Source organism: Micromys minutus (assembly GCF_963924665.1).
Source record: "Micromys minutus genome assembly, chromosome: 1".
NCBI classification, from domain to species: Eukaryota; Metazoa; Chordata; class Mammalia; order Rodentia; family Muridae; genus Micromys; species Micromys minutus.
Genome location: NC_137969.1, coordinates 100794164 through 100821083, shown reverse-complemented (window position 1 = coordinate 100821083; position 26920 = coordinate 100794164).

Genomic DNA, 26920 nt, shown 5'->3' with positions numbered 1-26920 from the left:
CCTCAAGCATCCTCCACAGTCATGTGGTGGCATCCCCACTCCACCCCCACAAACCCATCAGCCAAGGCCAGCCTTCCCTCTCTTACTTGCTTCTTGTCAGATGTTTGGAGGCAACCATGAAAAAGTCAGTAAAACAATGCTGTGTTGGGGCTTTTTAATAAGCCAGATATGGTTTCAGTGAGGATACAGGAGAGCATTGTACAGGTCATTTGCAAAAGCAATGCTACTTTCTGTATCTATCCTCAAAGTTCAGGATCAGATGGAGCCCTGAAATTAAGCCCTGTGGATACCGAGGGATGGCTGCTAGGTGTGGGAGAGTGTGTGTGCTCGGATCCCCACCAGATCTGAGGTCTGGAAGGATAGATGCCATGAGGGAGTTACATACTTAACACTGCGCTCATTTAACACCGGCTACATAGTAACTTCAAATACAGCAACCAATTTGTAGCCTAGGGATAAGTTAATTCCATTGCAGACGAGTTATGCAACCCAGGGATCTACACCTGGAGAACCGCGAGGTCCAGACAAAAAGCCTTTGTGTGTCTTGTGGAAAGCTCCTCTCCTCTTGCTCCCTCTCTGAGTCTTACTCACCTGGAGAGCCCCCGAGTTTGCTCCATAAACTAGTACATAGTGGGGCGTTGCAAACGTGTGATGAACGAACGAGGGAAAAGAACAGAAGAATGTACAGACGAGTGAGCACCCATGGCAAGCTCCGAGGTAGAAGCGTGTTCCCGAAGGCTCGGTTGGGATCCGTGGGTAGGAACAGGCAGCACACCCGCCCACATCGCACAGTTGGCTAGCGGGACTTTAAACGACTTCAGAGAAGCAAGCAGAGTGAGGCAAGAAATGGTAGAGAACGAAACCTAAAGACAGAGCTAAATTCCAGCTGACAGATAAACGGGATGTGAGGTACCCGGGGCTTTAGAATGAGCAGCAGGCCCCCACGGAGTCAGGGGGCACTTTGTCCAGGCCTCCTTTAGCAAATCAAACAGGTGAAGACCCCGACTCATCTGTGGATTTTTAACCAAGAGGATATAGTGTTTTAAGCAGAATTTAAAGATTTCAAAGTACGTGACACCCCATTCCCCTTTTCTTGGTCTAATTGTAGAGAGGATTCTTTCACGTCTCCTTAGATGGCTGTTAAGCAAAGCAACACTATCGAAGCGATTTGAGCCTCTAGATCCACCCTGAGGTGAACACAGGTGCAGATGCTGGTGGGAGCTGATGCTGGCTGGCTGGTGCTGATGTTAGTTGGTGCTGATGTTGGTGGGAGCTGTCAGCAGCAGGGGTCAGTGGTGATGGTTGGCAGTGACTGACAAGAAAGCTCCTGGTATTTTGAAAATAACAGACAGCATCTGCTTATATGCTGCACTCACCTGTCTGGTGTAACTGGGGGTGCTGAGAACCTGCCTTGGGAGTTCAGGACAGTATGCTGTGAGTGAGAACTGATCTCTTGCCACTCCCTGCCTCTCCAACCCTCCCGTCCCCAGCCTACACTCCTCTATGCTCTCATAGGCAAGCACTCAGCCACCACACGAGAGAGGTTATGGAGATTCATAACTGAAAGGGGAGGTGGCTGTGTGGTCTGAGGCTCCCAGAAAGCAGGCATAGTGTAATTGCATATTTAAAAAATTGCTGAACATGCCCATAGAACCAGTAATTTGGTCTCTAAGAATATATATCCAGGATGTACACTTAGACTCAGCATGTGGTGTGAATAGGTGGTTATGAGCATCAGCTGAGTTAATTAGTAATTCAGCAAATGATAATTTCCTGAATCCTGATTAGTTTTCTTAAGACATGGGTTCCCCTTCAATAAGCACTTTTCAGCGGTGTGTGGCAGTGTTCTCGTAAAGTTTGCTCACTGAGAGATGCCAGAGCCCGGGAAATGATCCTCTCAAAGTAAGGCTCCTTACCCACCTCCTGTTTCCTGCTTCTCTCATCCCGTGTGAAATACACGCTTTGACCAGTAGGTGGTGGAGCCGTAAAGCCAAGGACTCAGCAATAGGCAGGTTCTAAGAGCCAGGTTCCATTCTCGAAGTGGAAGAAATGACAGGCTAGTCTTCAGTCTTTGTCTGGAAACAAGTGACCTTTTTAAAAAGGTTTAGCCATCAATCATTTCATGCCTGTGAGTACTTTGCCCGCTTGCTTGTATGTGCCCTGCATGAGTTCCTGATGCCCTTGGAAGATCCCCTGGAACGGAAGTTATAGATGGTTGTGAGCCTTGCGGGTGTCAGGAACTGAACCCCGGTTCTCTGCAAGAGCTCTTAAATGAGCCATCTCTTCAGTCCTGCAGAAGAGACTTGTTGTGTTTCCAAACCACTCTCCCCTTATTAGAAGTAGGGGTTCATCCTTTAACAAAATTTCAGTATTTTCATTCTATGATTAAAATAAGGCCCAAGGGCCTCTTTCTATGCATGCATGCATCCATCCGTATATTTATCTTTCCTTCTACCAGTCTGCCAAATATTTAAGAACATTTGCCCATGTATCAGGCACTGTACAAGGCGTTAGGGATATATCAGTGAACCATACGTTCCTCTCGGAAGAACGTTACATTCTAATGGGGGATATTAACACTAAATTGCAACCCCAAATACAGATTGTGGGAGAAAAGTCTACTACTACCTTAGAAGAATATTACCCCAGAGACCTGATTTTCCTGGCAATGCATTGATTGATTGATTGATTGGGAGTCTATGATGAATGTAAATTATATAAAAGTTTATATATTTATATACATATGTATATATATAAAGGTCTTACAGTTGAATGGAGCATGGAGAAATCGAAGTAAGTCTAAAAGTGACAGTGGAATTGTGGGAAAGAATATGGGGATATAGGCAAGGGTCGGGTAATACTGGTCACTGTATGGAATTTGGCTTTATGTGCAACGAAAATCTCGGCATCTCCATCCTCTGAACTTGTCTCCTGTGGCCACATCTTCGGCACGTGTAGCCAGACAGGGAGAAGTTTTCTCTTCATTTATCATAGCAAGTTAATGTCATAGTTGTAAGAAAGCTAATAGTCTCTACTTTATAAATGAGGGAACAAACAAATAAAGTGGTCCAGCCATTCAGCCAAAGTCACAAAACTTGCAACCACCACTGGGATTTGAACCAATAGTTTCACTTCAAAATTTGACCCCTGTGCTGCAAAGAATTTCCAGACCTGACATTGCCAATTCCAGGAGTGTTGAGCCCCCACCTCACTCATAACATTGCTGCCTGTTTTATGGACAACAATGCAGAGCAGACAGCCTAAGACACGCCCTGTTCTTCATCATTCACACCCTCTGTGAGGGCCTGCAGAGCAAGTCTCTCGGAAAGCTCTGGAAGCCCTGTGCTCTTTATGTTCTTCTAGATTGTGTGTTTTAGGAATTATTCTGTTTTCTAAATCAGAGTATCCCTAATCTTTAAACGGAAGCCCTGCGCCTACCCTACACTGTACAGAGAACAGGCTGCAGCCACGTGCAGAATCCAGTTCGCAATGGCAATGGAAGCTCCTGAAGATGTCTGGGGAAAGCTTGGACTATACCTAAAGGTTAACCTAAGCCTTCAGGGATGGATATGGGATGGTTTCTCAGTCATATTCAGTGGCAAGCTTGGCAACTCTTTGCCCCCAAACAGTAAGTGGTTTTTCTTGAAGTCAACAATTACTGTTTTTGATGTTGGTGAAGTAAACTTAACTAAGCCACAGTTTTGAAAATCTCCAAGATGTGAATATATGTTTGTTTGGATAGAGCTGGCAGGTGGTGAGCCTATGATTTAAGAATTCAAGTGTTTTGATACAAGTGAATTGGTTCGTTGAAGATGTGCCTACACTCTCACATTGATAGCAACACTATTGATAATAGTCAAGGTATGGTATCCATTCAAATGTCTTGTGAACGATGTATAAATAGATAAAGAAGATGTGGCATCAGCACATAACTGAATATTATCCAGACAAGAGGAGAACAAAATCCTGTCATTTTTGGCAACATGAATGGAACTGTAAGACTTTACACCAAGTAAAGGAAGCCAGCCAGGACAATGCATGCTCCTACGCATGTGCAGAAACTATGTATATAATTGCACAAAAGCAAGCAATAGAATAGAGGCTACTAGAGCTGAGGAGAGCAGAGGAAAAGAGCTACTAAACAAATGTGAGTTTTTGAACACAAAACATGCTACTGTTATATTGGTGGGCTAATTTCTAGTGTTCTGGAGCATTAAAAGGTGACTACAGTTATTAGTGATTTATTGTGTGCTTTGAAATACCCATGGGACTGGCTTGATTGTGGGGTGTTACTCTAGGACAGTTCTGCTCTGTGGTTTTGCCATACTCACCCCAGGAGCATCTGTGGGCACACAAAGGGCCCAGGAAGCAGAGCCAGAATCTGAAAGTTTTGAGGATGTGGATGTCAACTTCTATGAAGGAAAGGGCTTTGTTGGGTATCTTTACCAGAAGATGTGATACTTTTATCCATGGAAATATTTTATCCATATGTATGTATTTTATCCATAATTCCGAAAGCTCGGCTCACTGTTAGGAATAAATAAATGCCATAACATTAAAATTGACCATAAAAATTCCATAGATGCTGAGCATTGCGGTTCCAACAGACCGAGAGCTAGTGAGTGATATGTGTGGTGTGCAGAGATAATGTGCACGTGTGGGAATGTGGCAAAACCTTCAGTCCCCATCTTCCCTGGTTCCTGAAGCATGTGATGACTCACACACCAGAGAACAGAACATGCATCAATGTGAGAAACCCTTCAGCAAAGTGAAAACTTCTGTCTGTTTTTGTTTCGGGGAGTCAGTTATGTCAAATGATGTTTTGTTGGGGCACATGGGTGAAAGGATGTTTTGCTAATGCAGACCTGTGAAAGGACACGTGATATTCAGAACAATATAAATATGACCCCACATACAGCGGGAGCTAGAGCACTTGTTTGCTTTGCCCTGCCTTGCTATTCTTTGCAAATGACACACACGTGTTGGTGCCCCTTACATTGCTTTGCCGAGCTTCGCTTGAGGTAGAGAGAAACTTGCCAAAGAGGTTCCTGTGGCTTCTTGCTGCTTCTACAGACTCTGGCCAGTTGGCGAGCCTTGTGGTTTTTTCTGGATTGAACCGCCCTTGCTGGTTCCTGTGTGGTGTCTGCTGAGAGGGCTAGACTGTAGCTGCTGATTCGTATTTGGTGTTTGCTACGGGACTGAGCTGCTGATATCCTGACAATGAAGATTGGACTCACCCCCAAAGAACTATTTCTAAACAGGTCTACTTCCCCTGTGTCCTAATAACTTTTCTCTTCCACTACCTCTGGTGGGTGGTGGGCTAGAGGGGAGGTTGAATATTTATTAAAGTAAGCTGAGAAAAATTTATGCCTACACTTCAGTAATCATAGTTGTGTTCAGATATAAAGAAAGGTTCATGCTGGGGAGAAACCCTGTCTGCTCAAGAAGTACAGAAAAAGCATTTAATCACACCATGTGACAACACACAGTAGAGTCGAACCTTGCATGTGTAAGGTAAGTGTTAAAGACTTTTGTTATTCTCACCAAGGATCACACAAGAAATAACTCACACTCGACAGAAGTTCTATGTATAGAGCCAGAGTACCTGCCATTGTTGGAAAATAGGATATTGATAGATAGATAGATAGATAGATAGATAGATAGATAGATAGATAGACAGACAGATAGACAGATAGACAGATAGTTATAGATACAAATACAAATATAGATATAGATATGATACAGATATGATATAGATATGATACAGATATGATATAGATGATATATATGATATATACATATATATATATATATGAGAGAGAAAGAGAGGGAGAGGGAGAGAGAGAGAGAGAGAGAGAGAGAGAGAGAGAGAGAGAGAGAGAGAGAGAGAGATGTGTGGATCACACTTAAAGTGCACACGGCAATGAAAACAAGGAACCATGGCCCTGGTTTGTGTACTTTTGCTACTACAGCTTGGTTATTATTTCAAAACACATGCCGTTTGCTTATTAAGTCAGCAGGACACTGCAAGTAAACACACTCTACATTGTTCACAAGACAATGGCAGCACTGATCAACACACTTCTGGGGTGCATCCCCATCACTGAGGGGTGTGTGATGATTTCCTATGTGACCCAAGAAAGCTGACATATGACATGTATGTAGAAATGAGCACTAGTACAAGGTGGTGGGGTCCTCGAAGAGGAAAACAGATAAAAAGCAGAGGCTAAGGATGCTCAGGAAATCCTCCTGATGGGTAGACTGTTGGGAGAGGGAAGAAGAGAAGGTCAGCCAAAGGGGTCAGGCAGAAAAGGGTTGGTCACATTTTTTCCCAAGACAAGTTGTTGGGAAGCCATGTCCAGGACCCTTGTAGACTTATTCTCCCTGTCCCTCTGAGGGACAACCATTGTGTTTGCCAGTCCTTCTGGGCCCTTCACAACTTTTCAGCCTCATCCAGTCAAACAATGAAAACTCTGGAAATATGTATCTAATGTAAAAATTGCTAAAAAATTAAAAACTCAAGCTGCATAAAGGTAAAATCCATCTGGAAACATAATAAAACCTGGTTATTCTGGAACAGGATCATTTTGGGGGGACCCTTGTCATGCAAGGGACCCTGCTTGCCTGCTTGTAGATTTCTGTGTAGCTATTACCCAATTTTGTTTATTCTGTTCCAAAAAAAAATTGATCCCATGTTTCTGGGAGAAAAAAAACTCTGTAATATTCATCTTTGGCAGTTTTGAAAAATTCCCAGACTAAGACTTTGTTTAAAATTCTATATTTGGCAAAGAAAACAACAAGAGGTCTCATGTGTCCCTCGTCTCCATGGTGACAAATGTCATCATAGGATCTTCTGAAAGGATTCCCAGGGAGTGATGGAGACACAGGCATCTTCTTGGAGTGACCACAGATATCAAGATCTGCATGTCTCAGTGACATGTAGTACGTATGACCACCGACTGGGATAGCAGATAGTTTCTCACACAGTGGCTACCAACATTGCCTTCATTCCTTGACTTCAGAGTAAACTGCACAACGCTTCAGGGTCCTGTTTGTCCATACCATTTTAGAATTTTAGAACCGAGAAAAACTCTCAATGTTCACTTTCTCTTTCTTCGGGCAGGTTGATTTTTCTCTAGAGTTATTGCAACGTGTGGGTAAAGTTGCAAACCTGTAAGTTGAGGTGGATGTGGGTATCGCTCCTCAGTCTGCCGTTGGCTTGTGTGGGAACCTAGACAAACTATGAAAGCTCCGAGTCTCGTAACTCATAAAATAAATCAGGAATGGTGAGACCATTAGCATGAGAGTTGTGATGAAGACTGGAGAGGCCACTCAGTGCTTAAAAACACTGTTGCTCTTGCCAAGGACCCAGCATCTGGGTGGCAGCTCCAAATCATTTGCAGCTCCATGGACAAAACTCCCTCTTCTGACTCCCACACCAGATGCGAGCACACACACACATAGTGCACAGACATACACATAGGCAAAACATGCATATTCATAAAATACCTTTTTGAAAAAACTATTAATAGATGAACGGCAATCTAGGGTGCAGCAGAGGACTCAGAACCTAGTGTAATTTAGAAAACTTTACTCATTTCATCGTTACTTTAAAAAACATGTACAGTTCTGGGCAGCCAACTCCTGTCACTACATGTATCTTCATGTATCTAGTGAACGACACTGAAATGAATGCAAGAAACGGAGAGAACACAAATCTGCATTGGTGCTGTTTGCCCGGCAATGTTCTCACTTCAGGCTCTTCTTCACGACACTGAGCTTGTAGGCAGAGGCCATGCACTTTACCTGAGAGCACATGTCCAATGTGGACCATGAAGAAGGGGCCTCCCTGCCTTTCCTTGGGCATTTATCCTAGGCAGAGCTATGTTATCCAAGAAAAGCCAACGCTTGATCCACCGAGATCCACCAATCAGTTACTTATCAGGATCCAGGCGCGCGCGTCAAACATTTTATAGACAGCCTGGGGAGGTGGGATGCCATCGACTTTTAGCTGATGGCTTTGTTCGTCGTTGTCTGAAGAAAGGCTTTCCAAATGTTGCACTATTTGTCTAAGTCTGGTTTGATACTGAGGTCTAATACGGCTTGGTCAAGGCTTGAGTGTGTTTCTCCAAAGTTCCTGTGCAAGAAGCGTGGTCACTGGGGTAGTTGTGTTAAGAAGCAGCTGGATGTTCAAGAAGTGGAACCATGTAGAAGGTAATTAGGTCATTGAATATATTGCTCTTTTTTTTATTTATAAGTACACTGTAGCTGTCTTCATGTGTGGCATCAGATCCCATTACTGATGGTTGTGAGCCACCATGTGGTTGCTGGGAATTGAACTCAGGACCTTTGGAAGATCAGTAGTACTCTTAACCACTGAGCTATCTCTTTAGCATGATTTTTTAACTGCTGAGCCGTCTCTCCAGCATGATTTTTAAGATGGTTTCTCTATTATAGACCTCTGGCTGTCCTGGAACTCACTATGTAGACCAGGTTGGCCTCAAACTCACAGAGATCCTCTTGCCTCTGCCTTCTGAATGCTGGAATTAAAGGCACGCAGTATCACACCTGGCTTGAATATATTACTCATAAAGGGGATACAGTGAGTTAGTTACAAGAATTTAAGGATGAACCAGGTCCACCTGATCCTCCTGCCCCAGCTCCTTTGGCTGCCTGTCTCTCTGTGGGATCCTTTTCTTTCAAACAAATATTTACTGTTGATAAATTATATCCTTGTCCTTTTAATAGGCTATAGGATGTGTCCAAACATATAGATGAAATTGAAAGCACTTTAGTAAAAAGAAGTAGGAATTACATTTTCCCATCTCCCCTGCATTATCATAGATTTCCCGCAAGCCATACGATGCCCATGCCCCAGCCATGAGCAGACAAGACAACACAGTACCAAGCATGACACAGGGCACTAGAGAAGAGGAGCAGCTTTTCCTTCTCTGAGTGACAGGGATAATGAGAAGCAGAAGGTCATTGATGAGCTAGGTGTCGCAAAAATTCGGTTCCCCAGATTGTCAACAAGGGGAACACTAGTTCTAGCCAGAGAAGCCAAAGAAACACAAAAGCGTTCAGGGACACAAAGGTGTGCCAGTGAGGGGGCATCTGACAGAGGAGGTGAGGCTCAGTCACCTCATTATCACAGGGCCACTTTGGGGCCAGAGTCTGGAATGCAGACCTGGACCAGAAACATGGGACTAGTCCAGAAAGGGTCCTGGGTTTCAAGTTTGGAAAGAACCATCATCCTGTGATTCACAAGGCAGAAGCAGTTCTTTTCACAGTGTGGAGGCAGGTTGAGGGGAAGGTAATGGTAAGGACAGTGCTGAGAGATGCTAGGGGGAGGACGATGGGCTAGTGCTAAGGAGAGTGGAGGAGAGTTGCTTTGAGTGGTGGATAGGTTGGGAGCATGCTGTATCTGAGTTTGGGGGAGAAGGGATAAACATGTTACCCATCACTAAGCTGAATCCAGGCCTCCTACTAATAGTATTTTTATTAAAAGAAAATGTCAACGGACTGTTTAGAACGTTATAGCAATTCATCACTGGTGGTACATTCCGCCAATGAGCCAGATCTCAACTCTCCACAGCCCTACGCTTTGTCAAGGGAGTCTCAGATTACCCATTCAATGGGTGGTCTGCCTGCACCTTGAAGCTGAGTTCAATCACAAAATTATTACTTTGCTTGGAAGGATGACCCAGAAGTCTCAGAGGCCAGACACTCTGCAAGCCCAGTCACACGTCTGCCATAATCCTGACGTAGTCTCTCTTGGGTCAGGACGCTGATCTTCAGCTAATGACACCTGCAGTCAGGGTGGTCCAGCAGCATGTTCTGGAGATGTTTCCTACTGACCCTGTGACAAGATAACCCAAGAGCAGCCTGGATCAAGTGTGCAGGGCTTAGTCACCCATCATGTGATCCATAATTTAATAAACTGTAATCGATGTAGCTGCCAAGACATATGATGACGATTGTGTAGCAGCAGATAGCCAACATTTCAGGGCTCTTAAGTAGGGGCATTTACCTCAATGCAGCACTCAGAGGACCTGCCTGACTCTTCTAGAAGTTTCTCTGCTTTTTCAAGCTCTGGTTGCACTTGGTCTCCTTTGGTTTACCAGCATGTCATACCCAGCACTCCGAGACTTGGCCTGGACCTGTGTTTTGGAAAGCCTTTCATCTCCTGGTGTACACACTGGGTTTGCATAAACGCCATCTCTTCATTGTTCAACCCTCAGCTCAATGAGTGCTTCTCTGACCTTTCTGTGGAAGTTAGGTCCTCCCTTAGTATTTTGGACATCTGATGCTTCTTACTTAAGGCCTTTAGTCCACCTTGATGCTCAGGGTCTCCAGACAGTTGTTTTAGACAGCTGTCGGATCACAAAGGCCATGGTCATATTCTTTCCCAATGAGTCTGTGGGGAGGGCAAGGGAGCTGTGGTGGTGGGGAGCTAGATATCACTCCTGTCTGTGGTGGTGGGGAGCTAGATATCACTCCTGTCTGTGGTGGTGGGGAGCTAGATATCACTCCTGTCTGTGGTGGTGGGGAGCTAGATATCACTCCTGTCTGTGGTGGTGGGGAGCTAGATATCACTCCTGTCCACAAAGTCCCTGCTGCAGTGAAGTCAGAGACCTGCTCAGACATGCCAGGAAGTAAAGATGACAGATAATCAACCCTCACACGCTGCACATAGACACACACACACTGTACATACATATACCACACACCACATATCAGGCATACACACCACACCCCACGCACACCATGTTGCACACACAAACACACACACTCTCTCTCACACACACACAACACATAAACACCACAACACACACATATCAACACACACACACAACATCCCCCACACAATAACACACACTATATATACAAACACACCACAACACACATGCCACATCACACAGATACACCACTCACCACACATCACAACACACAAACCATAACACACTGTGCACGCACGCGCACATGTTTGTGCACACACACACACACACACACACACACACACACACACACACATACACACACTTGTGCCTTCACAGTTGTCATAGCATTTCTGTCATTAGAACAGAGGCTGGAGGAAAGAAAATCCATACCAATGTAACTTCTGTGGAGAAGTCTTGGATCAAATTTGATGAAAGACTTTTACATGCTCCCCTGTCTGTGCCTTCAGTTGCACGTGGGCACAAGATATTTTGTTCAAATAATTCCACCCACGGTGAAGCAAATGAGTGCTTTTGAGTACTGTATGTATTTAATGAACATCTTTTCAAAATCCTTCATTTTCTGTGACTCCTCATTCTCCAAGAATTATCGCTGTCAGGATATTAGTGTGGAGGAAGAAACTTTTAATTCCAGTGTCCCTGAAGACTCTGGATGAGCTAAGAGGCCATGGCAGCTCTGCAGAGCAGAGAGCTCTGGGCTTGTGTTCTGTCTGTCCATCCTTTCATTAACATTTCTCCCAGTTTTACCCTGACAAATCCTAACCAAGAGCCTAACCCGGACTTGTAACTACAGAAGTCGAGCCTCAGTGTGCACAGGATTCCTGAAAATAACTGGAAATTAGATTTTAGGAAACTCCTGGTACACATGAGAACTCCTGGGAACTTTTCCCTTCCCATAACTAGTTCCCATGTTCATCTACAGTGTATGGCCCACTGAGCCTTGCTTTGTACACTGCTTCTTTCGAAAAGGCTGGAGATGTGTGCTCCACACTCCTTTCTGTGCTTCTAAAATCCCAAAGTTTTCTCTCTCTCTGTCTCTCTCAGCCTCTCATTGTTTTGTCCGGCTGGCCGTCCATCTGTCTATCTGCCTGTCTGTCTGTCTGTCTCCTGATTTTTCCAAATTCTTTCTGTAACACTGTTTTTCTGTGTAACCCTGAACTGTCCACAGAAACTCAAGCGAGCCAAGGTTTTGTCCATTCCCCAGCTCACGCCCTCCTAAGATCTCCCAGTCCTTGATGTTGGAGGCTCAGCTCAGTGTCCCCTGAGAAAGTCAGGAAACGTCGCCTGCTGCCCTCTCCCTCATCCCGGTCTCAATTATCCCGCCTTTCCCCCTTCACATTCCCATTTGCGGAACCCAGCTTAATGTATTTATTTTCTGACTTTTTTTTTTTTTTTTTTTTTTTTTTTTTTTTTTTTTTTTTGGTCACCCTCAGAGGAGCCCAAGTTATCCAGGAGAATAAAATTCTTAGTTCTTTGTTCACAGATGTGGCCTTGATGCTTCAAAACATAGCCCTGGGACGTGACAAACCTTAAAAAAAAATCCTGTAAATCAACCCATGTCCAAAAGACTGGCAAGGATGCTGCCCTCGGGCTGTAAAAGGAGCTGTGAGTAAAGCAAGCACTGGCAAACCTGCTCTGGGCGGAGTTAGTCTGGGATTAGCAATTCACTCATTTCTAAAAAAACTGTAAAAGCCAAGAAGATGTGCCTGCAACAGTCAAATGCTTGGCTATATGCTCTAAACCAAGAATATATTTCCATACATTCAAACTCCCAATCAAAGTACTCAGCTTTTAATAATAAATGCAGTCTGGTGTACTTTAATTCTGCAGGCCTATCATGGCAAGTGAGTCGATTCAGAGTTTCCAAAGGTGTACTGAGAGGCTTAGTAAGATCCACTGATCGAAGGACATTGAAGTCAGATTTATACAAAGTTGAGTTAAAAAGAAATTGTTCAACAAAACAAAGGAAATCAAACAAACCCGGGAAATTTCTCAAAGTTCAGTTCCCTCCAACGGTGTTCCCCGTCGAGAGGTTTGGATGTAAATTGTGGCAGGCTTGTGTCAATATGAGACGGGGCTCTCACTTAAGTCACATGTCAAAGGATGGGATGTTGACACGTAAAAAGATTCATTTTCAGCATACTTCAAATTCTTGCATGTTTGATAAAAATATTCATCTCAAGCCTTTTCAAAAGAAGCCGTGTACAAAGCAGTGCTCAGTGTGCCATTGTGTAAATGAACATGGGAACTAGTTATGGGAGGGGAAAAGTTCCCAGGAGGATTCATATTAGAAAAGTGGGAGAGATGGCTGAACCCAGCGAAGGCTCTTAGCAGTGAGCCTGACTTGACCTCAAGCACATGGTGGAAGCTGAGAGCTGAACCCCGCCCCCACCCCACCCTCCACCTTCGAGAGAGGAGAGCACTAACTCCTATTAGCTGTCCTCTGACACACAACCAGTAAGTCACCACTGTGTGTAACAACATGGCTCATTCTGTTTCACTGCTTTCTTCCTGTTTTCCTGTAAACTTCATGCCCAGATTATACATATAATTAAAACAGGAAATGTTACAAAATATGTCAAGCACCCAAAGTGACTCCATAGTTTTTGATCTCTAGTAGAACAACTGGCTGAGCATTCTAGACTTATTGGAAGACTGGAGACCTCTTGACCCACCAATTTGCAGTCCCTGGCAGCTGCAGTGAGGGGGGTGTGAAGGAAAACCCTAAATCAGCTGGTGACATTCAACCTCCCTATTATTCTTGTTCTGTTGCCTTGAATTTATGTGGAAGGGGTGGCCACAGCCATGGTTGTGCTGTGTGTTGGGCCTGGGTAGAAGGTGAGGACTGGCATCAAGAAGCTGTTGTGCATCGTGAAGATGGTTACCTCTGTTCCCTGCTGGAATGGGTGGCAAGCACTGTGAAGGTCCAGGGGAGGACTTCTGAGCTACCAGATAATCTAGAGAGGACTTCAGATAATCTAGGGAGGACTTCCTGTGGACACAGAGAGGGTATGGAAGACACACTCCAGGAATGTGGAGTCTGAAAAGTCCCAGAAATAAAACACTTATCTTGGTAGATTCTCTTCTGTGGTTAGACTCTAGAATATTAAGCAGGTAAGAAGCATGGGTTAAGACAAGGAGGTGAGGCAAAGAGGCTCTAAAAGTCCTGTAAAGATTTGGATTTTCTCACCCATCCCTCAATTATTGTTATTATTACTATTATTATTGTTACTATTATTATTATTATTTTGCTTGGCAAGCTGAAAGTCATATTTACATATTTCAAAAAGATCCCTCAAGCTAGGGCTGGAGAGATGACTCAGTGGTTAAGAGCATGTACTGCTGCTCAAGTTTGATTCCCAACACCCATGTTGGACAGCTCACTACTCCATGTAACTCCAGTTTCAAGGGTCTGACGCCCTATTCTGACCTCTGCAGAAACTGCACTCACTAGGGCATACCTCCTCCCCCAACACAAGGTTATAACAATTATTAGAAAGGTATCAAGAGTTTGTGTGCCATTGATCTGTGACACAGGGGCTGAACAGCGAGTCAAGGATAGTGAATGGTCTCAGGAAATGATAAAATGCAAGATTCCCAGGAAGATGGGACCCAAGGAGACACCAGATGCTCTGCTTTGGCCCCTTGGGGTGGTTAAGAAAAGATTAACCCAAGACTTGCTTGTCTGAAATGTATTGGTGCACTTTGGGAAGCATACTGATGTGACTTCTTCAAAGATGAAAATTCAAGAGGAGAGAAACTGTCACCTGGGGGCCAGCAGTACAGAAAAAAATTACTGCAACAACAGGAATCTGCAAGACACCAGGGAAAGAAATCCACACTGAAAGAGCCTCTGAAGAATAGAAGGATAGAAGGAGCCCTCACAGAAACAAGGGGACCAAGTAGCCAGAGAGGACAGAGGAGCAGGATTGTGCATGGTCAGGGAAGGCAGGGTCAGGAGCTCAAAGTCAGTGTTATCAGTGGAAAAGCCAGGCACAGGAGCTGGTGTGAGCAACTGCAGCTCAGGAGGTTGCTTCCCCTTGATGACACCAGCGTGATCCTGAAGGTAAGTGCAGGGGCTGGGCTGCCGTGAGCTCCAGAAAGCGAAGCTCTCGGAAAGTGTCTGGTTTGAGAACCTAGGTTGTGGAGGGGAGGTGGGCTTCGGTCCCTCTGTCAGTTTGGAGAGTCAAGAGGCACTCAGAGACACTTGAGAGATTTAAGAAACCAGAGTGTTGAAAATAGCTAACCATAAAAGAAGGATACATGAACAAGGCAGACAGAAACCTACTGTCTTACAACCCGATCAAAAGATTTATAGCCAGAGGGGATGGTAGAGAACATATGATATGAAAGAAGATTTGGGGGACACTGGGGACTAAAGGTTTAAGTTGGGTGACAGTGAGGTGAACGGGGAAGAAGAGGCATGATGATGGGGTTAATTATAACTAAGGGCTTCTGAAAAAGTCTTACGAAAACCCTGTTTATTTAGTGAGCTAATTTTCAAATAGTTAAGAGAGTTCAAAGAGGTATCTCATGTAAGCAGACAAAGCCCCCCACCCCAAGACAAGGCTTTTTTAGTGGAAAAACATCACAGCACCAAAGGACACTTCTCTACAAGTTATAGGTGAGCGAGGCCCCAGAGATTTCTGAAATATATCAGCTTTCACCATTGTTCTTGGTTCCCAGCCACAACGAGTGATGTTTTTTCTGTTAAATGGGTATATTGTTAAACTGTCTTCTAAGTGTTATGCTTATGCCCATTGACCTAGGCTGCTCTCAACCTTGGATGCCAACGAACTAAGTGATTAATAACTGCTCAGAGTGCAGAGATGTGTCTGAGGGCCCAGTCCTAATGAGCACATCTTTATCAATACCCCTGACCAGGTTCAGGGAGTATCACTGAAGAGGAAGCAGAAAGAAGTTAATGCACAGAGGGTGGGAAACGGTGCTATGAAATGTTGTCTTCCGGGTGCGACGTGGTGGTGATTGTACTCAAGGACAGACAACAACTGTGGCTGCCTGCAGATGACCTGAACCAGATGAAGCCCGCCCATGCTCCTGCATGGATAAGGGAGGAGCTCACTAAGCCCCGCCCCTAGCTGAGGGTGTGAGCGTGATCATATTACAGTGTACACAAGGAAAGGAATCTCAATGAATAAAAACAAAGATGGTCATTCAGACACCAAGGAACCAACCAGAGCCGGGGATCTGGGCATTGCGGGAGGGAGGGAGCATAATTGGGTGAGGAATGAAGGAAGCAGGAAGGGAACCAGTTTCCCAGTTGCTGGACTAGGGGCCGAGCAGACCAGATGGAGCTACCTTTGAGGGCCTGCTCGCGAAACCTGTAGGAGCTTTTGTCTGAAGCCCAGTTTTTGAACGTGCAGTAGCGTGAGGGGATTCTGCCTCCTCTGGGAGGTCACACGGTGGGAGGTAGCTCTAGGGAGAGCTCACTCTCCAGACTGTCGGTCTCAAAGCACCAAGCTACCTGGCAACACTGAAGACTTTAGCGTGTTAGTGGCCCCAGTGTGCATGGTAGCGAGGTTTCCTTCCCCGTGGCCTGGCAGCCAGGACTTGAACATGGAGGATCCAGACATCATAGCTGAAGGAAGTGGATGTGTGTGACAGACGAAGAGTAGGTTCCAGGAGCTGAGCCCGTTGTCCATCAGAGCACGAGCATCATGAGTTTGAAGGTCTCAGTTGATGGGGATAAAAGTTGAGCCGGGACAGATGGAGAAAGAGGTTCATGAGGTAGGAGAAAGCCGGAAGTGTTGAAAAGATAAGAGACGAGGCTTGCAGAATCGCACCCTTGGGTTTGATTATTCCTTCTGTGGAAGGGCTCCATGGAGACTCCAGAGTCACCATGGCAACAAGCGGGCGAAGCAAAAGTCAGGGTCGGGGTGCACATAGAAGATGAAACTGAGATGAAGGTTGGGTGGGTATCTGTGTGGACTCTGAGCTTAGCTTGGATGCAGCAAGTGAGAACCAGAAACCGGAGCCCGTGGTGAAGGAGGGGGAAGGGAGGTGGCCCGTAGTGTGGAGGGATAAAGCGCTGTGGGTCGCAGCTGGGTCCTCAGAGAAGCGGGAGTTTTGTGGAGGGCAAAGTAAGAGGGGAGACAGCATGCAGTCTAGTCCCGTGCCTGTGGACCGAGTACACGGGGTGAGTAGGCATTGCTCACAACACCGCTGGCCAAGTGCCGCTTGCAGAACAGAGCATGCGGCTAGGGAAAGGATGAGCCAGATGTTCTGCAATGAGGCTGAGGATGAGAGGAGCCATGTAAGCAGGATTCAAGGCACAGGCGAACAGCGGGAGACAGTCAGGAAAGGACACTGCAGTAATGCTGCTGGCAATGAGGAGACAGCAGCCAGGGTCAGCTGAGTCCTCAGCCTGGGCTGGAAATGCCCTCACACCTCCATGAGTTAAATCTTGTGCTACCAGGGGAGGCAGAAGGGGAGGCATTCATCCCAAACTGCGCTCTGGGAGGGAATTGTGGTGTCTTTGGCACATCCTCTTTTGCTCCCTGGTCAAGTGACCACTTTACTCTGTTTTCTGTTGCCTACCATGTGTGAGGTGTGCCCCAACACAGGCCTGATTATGGCCGTACACATATTGATGGACTGGAATCTCCCAAAAGACCCAGCAGTGGGCAACGGTGCCTGCTGCCAAGCCCGATGACTTCAGTTCCACTCTTAGGTCTTTGCAGGGGAAAAGGAATGAACCGACTTCTGCAAGTTGTCTTCTGACATCCACGTGTGCCCTGTAACACCTGTGCATCCTCTCTCTTTCTTCTTTCTTTCTCTAACATAATACATGTAAATACATATATACACATACATAAAAATAGTACATTCATTTTTTGTTATCTTGATACAGGCCAGGGTATTTTAGAAGAGAGAATGTCAGCTGAGACAATGCATTCGTCAGATTGACCTGCAGGCATATCTAGGAATATTCTTTTGATTAGTGATTGATGTGGAAGGGCCTAGCCTATTGTGAGCAATGACACCCCATGGCAGGTGGTCCTGCCTCATATAACAAAGCAAGTTGAATAAGCCAGGAGGAACAAGTCAGTAAGCAGCATCTCTCCATGGCCTCTGCTTCTGTTCCTGCCTCCAGACTGCCTCGAGTTGCTGCCTTTTGTATTTTTTTAATTTATTCTTTTATGTTATGAGTACACTGTAGCTGTCTTCAGACACACACCAGAAGAGGGCATCAAATTCCATAACAGATGGTTGTGAGCCATCATGTGGTTGGTGGGAATTTAACTCAGGATATTTGGAAGAGCAGTCAGTGCTCTTAACTGCTGAGCCATCTCTCCAGCCCCGACTTTTGTATTTTATGTATGGATATTTTGGGGACGTGTATGTGTGGACCATGTGTATGCAAAGTGGCCAGAAGGGGGTGTCATATCTTTGTCTGTACTTTCCATGAGTGTCTGAATAAAATTTTTGGCTACTTTGCTATTTGTGAGTGCATCTTCAATTCCTTGAACAAGACACCCGGAGCCTGGAAACATCCCAACAGTTACCACCCATGACTTTCCTGTTTAATTCATTGCGTTGCAAGTTATACCTCAGTCTCTAGTGCCTTAGAGGTCAATTATGCAGGGCTTTCTGTTTATGTTCCTGAGGACCTGAAGGAGCATAGAGGTCTGCCCACAGGTGTTTCCCTTCCTCAGTGGCTCAGGATACCACAACAAGATCTGTAACAAACATCCATTAATTCTACCCTTCCCCCACCAATATCCACATAGCTTGTCTTGGATAGGTGTGTTGTGAGAGACACTTTCCACTCCGGACTCCATTGGCATGCCTCTGCTTACACCTTCTGCAATGCTCGGGTCTGCTGCTACCAGGAAGCAGCACGTTCCAAGTTCTGCTGCGTCCTCCCTGCAGTCCCGAGCTCCTGCTCCTCCCAGTGAACAGCAATGGTGGAGATAGTGGTTTTGCAGCTCCATCAGCTTGGGACTCCCGTACCTGCTTTCTGCTGAGCCTGAAGCTCGCCGTGCTCCACTTCCCTCTCCTGACAAGCTGGATTGAGCTTTCAATTTGGGTTTCTCGCAGTGCGAATTGTCTCTCTCCACAACTCTCATGGTGGCTGGTGCTCAGAGTCCCTGAACACACTGCCCTAGGTGGGACCCAGTCCACCCTGAGCAGCAGTGTGGTTCAAAGCCTGGGTCGGCTTCTTTTCGGAGAAAATTCCACCTGTTTTCTGTGGCTCTTACTTCTGCTGCTATTGGTGTTTCATCACAACTTTCTCCCATCAATGCCGTGACCTTCCGGGTGTGGTGTCTAGCCTGCCGTCTTGTCTCTGACCTCAGCCACTGTTCGGTGTTTAGTTCTGATGGTTTGGAATCACTCAATTTGAAAAGCCAGCAGAAATTTTCGAACCACAGATGAAGTTTTTGGACTTGGGGGGGGGGGAGAAACAGCTTTATTATTGGGAATAACAATGTTTCTTCTCTGGCATTGGAAATAATAAGAACCTACTGCCTTATGTCAATTAAAAAGAATCCTGTGGTTTGTATAGCTCTGGCTAAAATGATCCTGTGGCTTGTATAGCTCTGGCTAAAAACTGATTGACACTAGAAGGTGAGGAAGATGGGGGAAAGCCCGATCATTTCTTTAGCTTGTCGCAGTGGGATTCCCTTTCCCATCTCCTTCCTTTAGAGTCTTCTCAGCCTCTGTGACGACTGTCTCTGTCTTTAGAGTCATGGTAGGGCAAAATGTGTTTCCCCCATGTGAGTGGCAAGTGTGCATTGTTCGCTTGGTCTTGGTCTTCCTCTTCAATGACTTTTCTACCGGGTCCTGCAGTCTCCATCGTAGCAATTCCAAATTAACTCTATTCAAATTGACCCGGAGGTGGCAGCAGCAGTACTCCTTCCTACCTTCCCAATGTTCTGGGTTTCCAAATGAAACACACACACACACACACACACACACACAAACACACACACACACACACACACACACACACACACACACACGTCCAAACCTCCAGGTGGTTAACACTCTCCCTCTGATACTCCTGAGTTATTACTTACTGAATCCTGTGTTCCATCTTGGCTGCCCGGTCCCAAACCTGTAGCCCTCTAGGGCTGAATTCTTCAGCATCTACATGACAGTTATGTTCTCTGTCCAGCACCTCTCAGGTGTGGCATCTACTTTTCCCCCTGTGTATCTCTTCCTGTTCCTCCCCAAGTCCCTAGCCTGGGAATCATACCTCTGTCTCCCTGGCCAGTCATTGGCTGCCGGCAACTTCACTTACCAGTCAAAACCAACTGGGAACAGGGTCCCTCAGGGGCTTTTGTGCTGGACGTGCCGATTCTCATGCACATTTGGGGACCAAATTAACATACTATAGGCAGCATTAGACCTGATGCACACACTCCATGTCAGCATCTAGAAAGCTGTCTTTGACCACTTCAAAGATAAGGATCATCTTGGTGCCCAAGCGTGGATGAAGTAGCCCAAGGCTGGGGCCAGGAGCTGCAGAGGCTCAGAGAATATCATCACTTTGGGAGCAGAAACTGAAGCCATGAAAATATCTCATGTAGCAACCATAATTTGCCTAACGGACTACATACATTCGCACCGATTGTGTTATAGCAAAGGTTTCCTCAGTGTGGGCCTGATAAATGGCAGTCATTGTCCTGGAATCTTCTGGTCAGCTGTATTCTGCCCCCTCTGTATTCCTTCTGGCGCCATGGCCAGGCTCTTTGCTCTTTTGTGGGCTGAAACAAAGATAGACTTGCTCTCAATCTTTGTCTCACCCAACAAGCTATGCACAAAAGAAGTTGACAGCGACACCTTTCCCTCTTCTGTTTGGATAATTGCATTGTCAAGAATTACTTATCATACATTTAACACTTAATACCTATTTATTATGAGTTCACGTAACTGCTATTTAAAAGATAATCGGCACTAACTCCTCGCTCCTCCACTTGATGCCACTTTGATTCTGTAATTGCCGGTTTCTGCGATATTATGCCACAAAATCTGAAAGCATAATTGGTTGTTTCATTGTAGACAATACATTTTTTTAAGAGACTTGCGGATTAACTGGCAGCTTTGGAGCCCAGGCAGAGGGCCCAGTAGAGTAATTTATGCAGGGGGCCCACAGGATAAGAGGGGGAAATGCTCCAGAAATGAACAGGAGGGAGCAAAGTTCCTTTGTGCAAATCCTGTAAGTTCTCAGTTGCTGGCAGTGTTTCCTGTTGAGCCAATCAGCCCTGAATACCCCAGTGCAGAGGAGCCAGATGAAAAATGTCACTTCTCTCTGCAAAGAGAAGCCTGGGGCAGGGAAAGGGCTGTGGTTTGAAGCGCTGTTCCATAGATAATGGAGGGGTCCTCTAGCTGGTACTTGCAGGCCTGCCTCTCCCAGCCTGCCTGTTAGGACTCTTCAGTCCCCTCTTCTGAACGCTCCCTATGCTCATTTGCCCCACAGTTCTGTTCCTTTGTTCTAATCAGAAAAGAACCAGACTCCTAATAAAAAACAAAGTATTAGAGTCTGCTACATGTGGCACTTCAAAACTCCCCATCCACCCACCTCTCCCATCATTTTCCTTTCCCCTCCTTTCCCTCCTTCTCACCCTCTCCGGGTCCATCTGGGATGACAGAGACGGAGAAACCATCCGGGGAAGTTAGTCCCCCAGCTTTCAGATGCACAGGGTGGTGTGGGGGGGGTGTCGGCATAGACTCATGTCATAGGGTGTTATGACTGAACAAGCCCTATTCTTCTCTTAAATATGCTCATACGACCCTTGGCTCACAAGGGAGTGAACTTATTTAAGCTGCAACTGTCACCTGTAAAATGCACCTTTATCTGGAGTGATGGGCACTGAGTGGAATTACAGCCAGTTCCCAAAAGCTCACCGCTTGTCTCCTGCCAGTCTCGAATCTGTCTGCTGTCCCGTCTGTTAGATGCCTCTCTTCTGTGATTCATAGACAGAGATGCTTGGAAGCCTCTGTGAAAAGGCATTTCCCTGGCCTCCTCCTCCTCCTTCTTCTCCTCCTCCTCCTCCTCTTCCTCCTCCTCCTCCTCTTCCTCCTCCTCCTTCTCTTCCTCCTCCTCCTCCTCTTTCTCTTCCTCCTCCTCCTCCTTCTCTTCCTCCTCTTCCTCCTCCTCCTCCTCCTTCTCCTCCTCCTCCTCCTCTTTCTCCTCCTCCTTCTCTTCCTCCTCCTCCTCCTCTTTCTCTTCCTCCTCCTCCTCCTCTTCCTCCTCCTCCTTCTCTTCCTCCTCCTCCTCTTTCTCCTCCTCCTTCTCTTTCTCCTCTTCCTCCTCCTCCTCCTCCTTCTCTTCCTCCTCCTTCTCCTCCTCTTCCTCCTCTTCCTCCTCCTCCTTCTCTTCCTCCTCCTCCTCCTCTTTCTCCTCCTCTTCCTCCTCCTCTTCCTCCTTCTCTTCCTCCTCCTCCTCCTCCTCCTCCTCTTTCTCCTCCTCTTCCTCCTTCTCTTTCTCCTCCTCCTCCTCCTCCTCCTCCTCTTCCTCCTCCTCTTCCTCCTTCTCTTCCTCCTCCTCCTCCTCTTCCTCCTCCTCCTTCTCTTCCTCCTCCTCCTCCTCTTTCTCTTCCTCCTCCTCCTCTTTCTCCTCCTCTTCCTTCTTCTCTTCCTCCTCCTCCTCCTCCTCCTCCTCCTCCTCCTCCTTCTCTTCCTCCTCCTCCTTCTCCTCCTCCTCCTTCTCTTCCTCCTCCTCCTCCTCTTTCTCCTCCTCTTCCTCCACCTCTTCCTCCTTCTCTTCCTCCTCCTCCTCCTCCTTCTCCTCCTCCTTCTCCTCCTCCTCCTCCTCCTCCTCCTCCTCCTCTTTCTCCTTGCTAGTGGGCAATCGCAAAGGCTCACTGCCCTGGAGGATCTACTTGTCATCTGCAGTCCTTACAAAGACCCACTTAATGCTTAATTAGCAATAGGTCCTGGTTAGTTGGCAATTGGTCCTATTGATAGAGCTTCAATGTAAAAAAATATATATCATGCGTTTTACTCTATGATAGTATCAATAAGAATAACCCTCAAAGAAAGGGTTTCCAAATAGTAGTATTTGTCAACTTAATACAAAGTCTAGAGTCAGGGAAGAAGAAATCTCAGTGGAGGAATTCCTTTTATCAGACTGGCCTATATAAAACGTCTGAGTGGGGCATTTTCTTGATTAATGGTTGACCTGGGAGGGCCAGCCTACTGGGAGGAGCACCACCCCCAGGCAGATAGAGTCCTGGTTTCTCTAAGGTAGCTGTGGTCTCTGTTTTAGCTCCTGCCTCTAGGATCCTGCCAAATTGGGAACCACAAGCCCTTTCTTGCCCAGGTTGCTTTTATTTACGGTGTTGATAGCAGGTACAAAAAATAATTAGATCAATTCGGAAGCAGGGGATCACTGAGGTGGGAATGCATGGGCTGCACTGAGCTAGCTACACGTGTGTTTCCGAAACTGAAGGAAGGGGTGGGAGTTAAAGGATCCGCCTTAGAAGGACTGCATCCTAAGCACGTTCATCTGCAGACGAGAAACTGTTTCCCGATTACCGGAAAGCAGATGCCCATAGCGGTTGGTTGCGTCCTCCATCTGAGGACCTTGGTAAGAACCAGAGAGAGAATGGGCAGGTTGTCGTGGCTCTGCCTGCCCCAACGTCGCCAAGGGATATTTCTGGTACCGTTGTTCTACTTTACAGAAAATTCTCAACTAAGGGATCTGGCTGGTCCTGAGGCACCTCGCTACTCCATGCCACTGGAATCATCTTACCGACTGAAACCGAAAAGCAATGAATGACTTTCACATAGCCATTCTCAGCAGGCAAGGCTGAGGGCACCACAGGGTCTCTGGATTTTTTCATTTAAAAACTGAACCCGTTTCCAACACCATATCCTCTTCCTCCCTGCAGAACTGAAGGCCATTCTATGGATGATCAGCATAATGCTGTTTATTAACACAACTGCCATGGTATTATTAAAAATACTTTAACCCCTCTCCCCCATTGTGGCAGAGCTTTTGTTGCCGGAAGCTTTTAATTAACACCTAATAGAGGCTGCTGCAGCTTCCCTGAGCTGTAGGCATCTCTGGCTCAAAGCCAGGAAGCTGCTTTTAGGGCAGCCCTGCCATTTGCTTCAGAAACATTTGATATCCATTAGAGAGAGTCTTCCACGTTCATCTCTAGCAGTGGGATTCTCGCCAGCACTGTGCTTAGCTACGATGAACAATGTGCTGTGCTAACCTGGACGAGCAGGTCACAGTCCAGGCCGAGTGTCCCTCATAATTCCCTGTAACTTCACCAGTGTAGCCTTATATGTTCAGCTTCTAGTCCCAGCCATGACCTGCCTTACATATGAGCTCATTACAGGTCTTACATATTGTCCAATCATAGGTCTTGCTTTTGAAGTAGTCACAGGTTTCACATAGGTATGGCCCTTTATGGTAATCTCAAGCTTTTTGTTGTGTCACCAAGGAATATGTCCCTCCTCCCTGACCCTCAGGAGGTCTAGAATTATAAGGTCCCTAGGACTAGGGGCAAAGTCCTCTGAAGCAGCTACAGGCAGTGTCCCATGAAGACCACCATGGCTTGGCAGTACTGAAGTGAGCTTTTTCCATTGCTGGTACAGGCTGGAGCAGGCAGGACAGGATCAAGACCTCCTAAAGGAGGAGTTGTAGCTTCAGCATCAGCCACAGTAGCGCCCTTGCAGATGGGATGATGCTTCCTTGAGGTCCGTGGGAACTGCCCAGAGCATCCAGGATGCTTTGGTGAGATTCTCCTAGGAATTTCTCAGGAACAGCTTGGACTCCAGGCACCTGGATGAACAGAAAGGTCTGATAGCAGTCGCCCAGTGACTCAGTCAGATCAGTCCCCAATGGCTTAGCTAGTGTAACCTGAAAAAAAAAAACAGCAAAGGCAAATGTTGTTCAAGGGGTTTCGGCAGCACTTACCTCTTAATGAAAGACCTTAGGAGGGGTTGAGCCCTTTGACCTGTCTCAGGACAGCCAATGCAGCCCCTCTCTATGCAGCACCATGTTGCCCAGGTTCTTAATGGCACCCACTTGATGCTGGGTGGGAACTGTAGATGTTTACAAGTTTCAGTTAGATGGAGAAAACCACAGAGAAGGTTGTGAAGGTGAAAAAGTTTTAGAAAAATTCTACCACATTTACCACATTTATATCCCACTTCTCTATGTAGGAGTGAGAGACGATTTAAAACTCCCGAGAATTTCCTTTGCTGTTATAAAACCCAAGCTCTAGGTGTTAAAAAAGCATCGTCACAATTTTAATGCGCAACAAAGCTTCTGAGATAAACCCCTTGGCTACCTAGTGCTACCCAACACCGAGAGTTTGATTTCCCTAAGTTCTGTTTCTGATTATTTTCCTTTACGGAGTTTTTAGTTTGAACATCTGTACAAGTTTGAAAGCAACAGACTGCTTTGGTTATTTTTAGTGTGTGTGTTGGTGAGTGGTGTGTGTATGTGTGTGTGTGTGTGTGTGTGTGTGTGTGTATGTGTGTGTATATATATATATGTATGTGCAGTGTAAAACAACATCATTACTGTACTTAGAACTAAGCCAGCAGCCAGCAAGCCCCAGCAATCCTCCTGCTTAGGACCCCTATGGAACAGGGGCTGTGGGTGAGCTCAGCCACATCTGATATTTACATCAGTAGTAGGAGTTTGAACTCAGGTTCTCCTGCTTTTGCATAGAACACTCTTTTTCAGAGAGCCATCTTCCCAGTCTGTAACACACTACTTTTATTCTCTACTTGGCAATTTTCCTTGCATGCAAGTGAACCGCAAAGGAGAAATTATTCAAAACCCTCACTCTTTTCTTAGAAAGTATAGAATCTTAAGATGGATTTATTTTACTCATCTCTTGATATAACTGTTACGGTACTGTGATGTTCTAACTCTGCTTTTAAGATTTAACATCCTTAGAAATTCATACAACTCTTTCCTACAATCACCAAATTCCACCTGCTCAGCCTTGTAATGTTTCCTTACTCTTCAGAGCAACCTTACCTCACAGGGCTGTCAGCGGGATCACTTTCTTCTTTAAGGTCCCACTGAGGTTCTGTGGTGACTAATCTCCAATATCTTTCTCTTTCTCTTCCTCCCCTCTTCTCCCCTTCCCCCTCCCTTCTTCTCCTCTTCTCTCTGTCTCTATACATACACAAAGTGTGTGCTATATTTTATAGAACGTTCCATATATTATATATGCTATCTTAATTTTTTGCTGACCATAGAATTACACACTGACAATCATTGCATTCAGCACATCTAAGACAGTTTCCTACATTTTGGTCTTACTTCTGCTGCTGGGATGTCATCTGTACCTCGGTTCGTCCTTCACAAATCATTTTGCCCTTTCCCGCTGATTCGAAGTGTTTTCTCATTGAATCTGCTTTTAGGAAACATGAGTACAACCCTCAGGTGTAGGCTTTAAGAACATCTGTCTTGGCTCTTGGCTTCTCAAATCTGTACTAATTTTTTTTTTTAAAAAAAAAAAAAAAACGGTTCTTAGAAGTTCTTAGCCATCTTTCTCACTGAGTTTGGTTCCCTTCTCGTGAACTTCTGAAGATCACATGGCAGAGCATTGTAATGTGTTGTGATGGTCAACCTCGATTGTCAGTTTGACTCAATGCATGATTAATTAAGACACGCCTCTGGGTAGACCTGTGAGGACATTCTTTGGAAGGATGAACTGAGAAGACCACTCCCAGCCAGGTGGACAGCAGAGTGGGTGACAGCCTTCCGCAGGCAGCTGCATGGGTGAGTGGGTAGCATTCTCAGTGGTGCCTGGTCTTAAGGCTTTGCTCCTTGTTGGAGAATGCGTCTCTCTCATTGCTGCTGATGCTACTGCCGCTGCTATCGCTACTCCTGGCCTTCTTTGCAGTCATCATCATCCGGCTTCTGTGGCCTTTTAACATGCCAGATTCAGACTGTAGCTGATGGGTTGATGCCGCTTGCATTTGAGGGGAGAGAAGCCTCTTTAAGCTTCGCTGGGAAGTCTGGCCAGGGTTGTATCTCCTAGATGGTTCTAAATCTATTTCAGTTATCAATGAACATTAAAACCAGCAAGTCAATTCCTTGTCCACTTGACACTCAAATACATCACTTTAAGCCTAAACATTCCACTCCAGGACCCATAAGATAGATATCTTGCTAATCTTATATTGCAAAATGAATCTAGCAGATCCCTAAACATCCCCTATCTTAGCAGTTTCAA